The following is a 6,698-nucleotide window of genomic DNA, read 5'->3' on the forward strand; positions in this document are numbered from 1 at the left end:
TGCAGATCTGCAAACTGTATAGTGACATAATTCAGGGATGTTGCATAACAAAGGCAACAGATGTCCACTTCAAAGACACTGAGAAAGGAGAGAGAGAAAGGAGGAGAAGGGAAATATATGGAGGATAGAGGTGAGGAGAAGTGAGAAAAGAGAAAGGAGGTGAGAGAGAGAGACAGAGAGGAAAAGAGAAATTGAGATTGAGGTTGAGAGATTGATTCATCTTGATGAACAACATCATGACCTTCACGGGAGCAATTAGCAGACCTGATTATCGATGGAAACCCAGCAGATAAGGCACTATTTAGAAAGTTTAATGAGCATTTTATATTGAAACAAATAGGAGTCCCAATATTGGCTTTGCAAACATGCAAGCTGTCATGATAATAAGTTTTGGAGTCTTGTCTTTGAATATAAAAGTCAAGCTCTAATTCTCCACTTAGGATATCACAGACCTTATGGCCTTTCATGATTTCAATAAATTAAGGTATCTGCTTAGGACTTTTCTTCACAGCCTCTTTCACCTCTTTATTTCTCAAGCTATAGATGATGGGATTCGATATTGGGGTTACCACTCCATAAGACAGTCCAATGATTTCATCAGATGCTTTTGTGTCCTTTGACTTGGGCTTCACATACTTAAAAAGAGCTGATCCATAGAATAAGATAACCACAGTCAGTCAGGTGGGAAGAACAGGTATAAAAAGCTTTCTTTTTCCCCTCAGCAGAATTAATCCTCAGGATGGAAGAGAGGATAAAAACATAGGAAATGAAAAATAACAGCAGAGGAATCACCAATACAACAGTACTTGCCAGAGTTATGATAAGCACATTCATGGAAATGTGTGAACATATGAGTTTCAGAATGGCCAGGACCTCACAGGTAAAATGATCAATGACATTATTCCCACAGAAAGGCAATATCATTTTCATGACTGTTTGCACTAAGGAATTTAGACAGCCTATGATCCAGGACCAAGCAGCCATGTGCACATAAAGCACCCTGTTCATGATGATGGGGTACCTCAGCGGGTTGCAGATGGCCACATATTGATCATAGGCCATCACAGCCAAGAGGCTACACTCAGTGGAGCCCAACCCAAGAGAGAGAGCCATCTGCAGAGCACGGCCAATGAAGGAGATAGATTTTTCTCCTAGACTTAAATATGGTAAGCATGGGGTAATGGACGATGATGTGTAGCAGATGTCCAAGAATGAGAGGTTCCCGAGTATAAAATATAAGGGGTTATGGAGGTGAGAAACGGGGAAAGAAAAAAAAAGGGGGGGGGACAAAAACAACAAAAGACAAAGGACAGTCTAAAAGTCTAAACCCGGAAATCCCAGCTACAAATAAGAAGTAGGGTGGAGACAATGCTGTTTGAAGACCATCTACAAAGAGAGAAGTGACAGGGGTGTAGAGGAGTTGAAATTGAACATTCACCAGACAGAGAGACTAAAAGTCTTCATTCCATGAGAGAAAGAGTAGAATATGGTAGGAGATGAGGAGAAAAAAAGTACAAAAGCAAAGATTATGTTACCTAAAGAAGCTATATAGTCTGATTATTCTAGAGAGAGAGAAAGGAAGGTAGCCTCAAGAGAATGGATTAAGTATGAATATTTAGGCAAATCAATGTCCTGTGTGCCCAGTCCAGCAGAGGGGAGAGATATGAATGAGATAAGGGAAAATATATCTGAATTGCAAAAGTTGATCTAATTGTGGCAATGCATCAATGTTGGTCTTTCAGGGGTGTGGGGTAGTGTGTGGAGGCGAAGGCAGCTCTCCAGAGTGGGTGGGCGTAGTTTGGTGTAAGTAGGTCTCACATTCACTGTGGTCCCATGGCAGCTCCCAAGGCCTTGCCTTGGCCATGATGGGGAGAAGAATGGTGGTGCCCCAATCCCTTCTTGAACCAAACATTCCAGCCCATTCTTTTGGGTCTGATTTCCCTGTGCTGCGGTAGGGCCAAATTGTATTTTCCAAGTCCTGTCTCATTTCCAAATTCTAGTCCACACACTTTAATGATACTGCCCAAAATGTACTCCCACAGACCAGGTGACTTCCTAGCCAGGGATCAAGTAGGGGGAGTAGTTTTTCCTGGCGCTGTCTGGGATCGGGCTCCGAGCCCAAGGAAAACGCGCCAGCTAGAGAAGAAGGATCTTTCACCCTATGCCCTGTGGTTACAAATGGAATGTTAGGATCCCTTTCCCTCCAGGGCTAAGATTTTTCTCTTCTGTAGAGAAAGCTCTATGAGAATTTTAAGCCTCTCTTTCTCTTCTCTTTGTCTCTCCATTGCTGTGGGCACTCTCCATGGCTCTCCACTGAGGGGGGCTCCCTCCCCTCCAAGCCTCAGGGTCAAGGCTAGTTTTTATTTTCCCCATTTCACACTTACTCTCGAGCCTATGAGACTGTCTTTGTAGTGGACTCTGTTTTTTTCTCCCAGACTTTTGCGTATCAGAGTATTTTGGCTTCAGTCCTTCTTAGTTTGATAGATGCAGAGGTGAAAATTGCTTGAATACAGTAGCTTTTCACGTATTATTATTAAGGGTCTGTTGCATTACAGGCAGCTTTCTTTTCCTCACTCCTCTCTTCTCTGTGTTATTTTGGGATTTTTCAATAAATTTAAATAATATCTGCTGCTTAAAGATGATACTTGAATTTATTTTTTTCCTTTACATATATATAGGTCTTTTCAAAATCCCACCAGCAATGATCACTTCACAACAAAAAATCCTTATATTTATTTTAGGATGTTTTCCTATGGATGTGACATTAGTAAACCTTTTTTCTTTATCTTACCTCCCACTGTGTTTTAAAGTCATTCTCACCATTCCATTCTATTAAGTAATAGAAAACATTTCCAGGAATTTGAATTCCATTTGCATTTTTCAGAAGAGGCCAGAAGATTCTCGCTTTGAAAGATGGTTGTTCTTCTTCCTAAAAAGAAATGTGAGAAAGAATTGCTACAAGCAGACCTTTGGTCTGCACGTGAATTTTCCTAAGAACATGTCAGGTAATGAAATATATTTTTTTAAAAAAGGACCCATGATGCAACTGGTTTCCCAGGATTTGTCCTAAAGTTGATGCTTACTCGAGAGATTCAGCTTCTCTTGGAAGTTAATTTAGCACTTATTGTTACAAACTTCTTCAATCCCTAAGGTTATGAATCAGAAACTTGGGATTCTCTAGAGATGAAAGTCCCTGACTTCTGCACATTGTAAAGACCCAATTATCTTCACTTAAAGAGAATCTTCCCCAGCCATACAGTTCTTGGAGTATTCATTGAATAAGGCTGTATTTGATGGCTTCTCCAGAAGCTGGGGTCGGAATCAGATTATGTCCAAAAGATCTCAGAGGGTTAGCCTTTTCCTAAGAATTTGTTTTTCATTTTATTCTATAAATAATGCTAGGTCAATCCTAATAGACTCCTTACTAGTCATTGCACCTCTTTGAACTCTTTTTATTTTCATATTTTTGTTAATTATAGATCACACACTATTTTTTCTTTATTCCAGTATAATCTGAGTATAAATTTAATTAGTACTTACCACTTCATTGCAATACTTTTGTGATTTTTTCATAGTCTTTGCAATATTTCTTTTTTAACATTTGAGAAATATTTAAATGGAATTACTATAATCTAGCCTCCAATTTTAATATTATTGGATATTTTAATTTGTCTCAGATTTTATGAGATTTTTATATAATGACCATTGGTATCTATGTATTAGACTGTCTAATCAGCTTTTGCTTCTACTGAAAAGCAGATATCTCCATGAACACAGCCACTCAGAGACACAATCATAGAAGAAGGAATTATCTCCTCACTGTGTGCCCCAGACTTTGTTCAGATTGCTGTTTCCACGCCATCTGCCCCTGGACTATTTTCATGCCTTCTCTTCAGGAGCAGCACAGTACCCCCTGGGCTCTAACCCAGCCAAGCCAGCTGACCTTTAAAACTCGAGGCTTAGAAAGCTGGAGTAGTCATACTTATATCGAATAAACTGGACTTTAACTGGCAGTAATAAAAGATGAAGAAGACATTATATAATAATTACAGGGTCTCTGCATCAGGAAGAGCTAACAATTATAAACATCTATGCACCGAGTTCGGGAGTGCCCAAACACATAAAACAACTAATCACAAATAGAAATAATCTTATCCATAAGAATGTGCTAATTGCAGGGGACTTTAATACCCCACTTACAACAATGCATAGATCAACCAGACACAAAAATCATTAAAGAAACAATGGACCTGAATGACACACTGGAACAGATGGAATTAATAGATATATTAAAACTCTGCATCCTGGAGTGAGGAATTCACTTTCTTCTTGAGTGCGCATGGCACATTCTCCAAGATTGATCACATACTGGGTCATAAAACAGCCCTCCATAAATACAAACAAATTGGGATCATACCATGCGCACTTTCAGATCACAATGCTATGAAACTTGAAATCAATCACAGGAAAATGTCTGGAAAACTTCCAAAAATGTGGAGGTTAAAAACCACCCTACTGAAGAATGATTAGGCAAATCAGACAATTAGAGAGGAAATTGAAAAATGTATGGAAACAAATGAAAGCGAAAATACAACAATCCAAACTCTCTGGGACACAGCAGAGGCAGTCCTAAGAGGAAAGTATATTGCAATTCAGGCCTATTTCAACAAATTAGAAAAAGCACAAACTCAATTTGTTTATATTTATGGTGGATTGCTTTATTACTCAGTATGTGATCTATCTTGGAGAATGTGCCATGCGCACTCGAGAAAAAAGTGAATTCCCTAGCCTCAGGATATAGACCTCTGAATCCATCTGTCAAATCCATCTGTTCCAATGTGTCATTCAGGTCCATTGTTTTCTTACAGATTTTCTGTTTAAATGATCTATCCGTTGCTGTACGTGGAGTTTTACATTCCCCTCCAAATAACATATTCCTTTTTTTTTAAATTTTAAATGTTTTTTATTTATTTTTGAAAGACAGAGAGAGACAGTGCTAGCAGGAGAGGGTCAGAGAGAAAGGGAGATACAGAATCTGAAGCAGGCTCCAGTCTCTGAGCTAGCTGTCAGCACAGAGCCCAATGTGGGGCTCAAACCCACAAACCGTGAGACCGTGACCTGAGCCGAAGCTGGATGCTTAAACAACTGAGCCACCCAGGTGCCCTAGCACATTCTTATTAATAAGACTGTTTCTGTTTATGATTGTTTTCTGTATGTGTAGATGTTTATAATTGTTAGCTTTTCCTGATGGAGAGACCGTGTAATTATTATATAATGCCCTTTTTCATCTTTTGTTACTGCCTTTACTTTAAAGTCCAATTTGTCTGATATAAGAATGGCTACTCTGTCTTTCTTTTGACTTCCAGTCACATGACAGATATTTCTCCATCCCCTTACTTTCAATCTAAAGGTGTCTTCAGGTCTAAACTGAGTCTCTTATAGACAGTAAATAGATGGATTTTGGTTTTCTTTTTTTTCCTCTTTTTTTAAATTTTTATTTTTTAATAGTTTATTGTCAAATTGGTTTCCATATAACACCCAGTGCTTCTCCCCACAAGTGCTCCCCACCATGACCATCACCCCCTTCCTAACCCTCCCCCTTCAGTCCGTGGTCCGTTTTCAGTATTCAGTAGTCTCCCTGATCTGTGTCCCTCACTCTCCCCCGCTCTCTTCTCCCATTGTCTCCCCATGGTCCCCTGCCAGGTCTCTCCTGTTAGACCTATGATTGCAAACATATGGTATCTATCCTTCTCCGTCTGACTTATTTCGCTTAGCATGACATCCTCGAGGTCCATCCACTTTGCTACAAATGGCCATATTTCATTCTTCCTCATTGCCATATAGTACTCCATTGTGTATATATACCATATCTTCTTGATCCATTCATCAGTTGATGGACATTTAGGCTCTTTCCATGAGCCTATTGTAGAAAGTGATTTGGCTATTGTAGAAAGTGCCGCTATGAACATTGGGGTACATGTGCCCCTATGCATCAGCACTTCTGTATCCCCTGGATAAATCCCTAGCAGTGCTATTGCTGGGTCATAGGGGAGTTCTATTGATAGATATTTGAGGAGCCTCCACACTGTTTTCCAGAGCGGCTGCACCAGTTTACATTCCCACCAACAGTGTAGGAGGGTGCCTGTCTCTCCACACCCTCACCAGCATCTATAGTCTCTTGATTTGTTCATTTTAGCCACTCTGACTGGCATGAGGTGGTATCTCAGTGTGGTTTTGATATGAATTTACCTGATGATGAGTGATGTTGAGCATCGTTTCATGTGCCTGTAGGCCATCTGGATGTCCTCTGTGGAGAAGTGTCTATTCAGGTCTTCTGCCCATTTCTTCACTGGATCATATATTTCTCATGTATGGAGTTTAGCGAGTTTCTTGTAGATTTCGGAGACTAACCCTTTATCTGATATGCCATTTGCCATTATCTTTTCCCATTCTGTTGGTTGCCTATTTTTTTTTTATTGTTTCCTTTGCCTTGCAGAAGCTTTTTATCTTGATGAGGTCCCAGTAGTTCATTTTTGTTCTCGATTCCCTTGCCTCTGGGGATGTGGCAAGGAAGAAATTTCTTCGATTGAGGTCTAGGAGGCTATTGCCTGCTTTTCCTCAAGGGTTTTTATGGTTTCCTGTCTCACATTAGATCCTTTATCAATTTAGAGTTTATTTTTGTGAATGGTGTCAGAAAG

The 6,698-nt window shown here is 39.8% G+C and overlaps 1 pseudogene; it reads right to left on the reverse strand.

Annotated features, from left to right (window-relative positions):
- Positions 1–463: 463 nt before the first annotated feature.
- LOC115275885 lies at positions 464–1,263 on the reverse strand (annotated as a pseudogene).
- Between the last annotated feature and the right edge of the window lie 5,435 nt (positions 1,264–6,698).

Source organism: Suricata suricatta, chromosome 13 (genome assembly GCF_006229205.1).
Source record: "Suricata suricatta isolate VVHF042 chromosome 13, meerkat_22Aug2017_6uvM2_HiC, whole genome shotgun sequence".
Lineage (NCBI taxonomy): Eukaryota > Metazoa > Chordata > Mammalia > Carnivora > Herpestidae > Suricata > Suricata suricatta.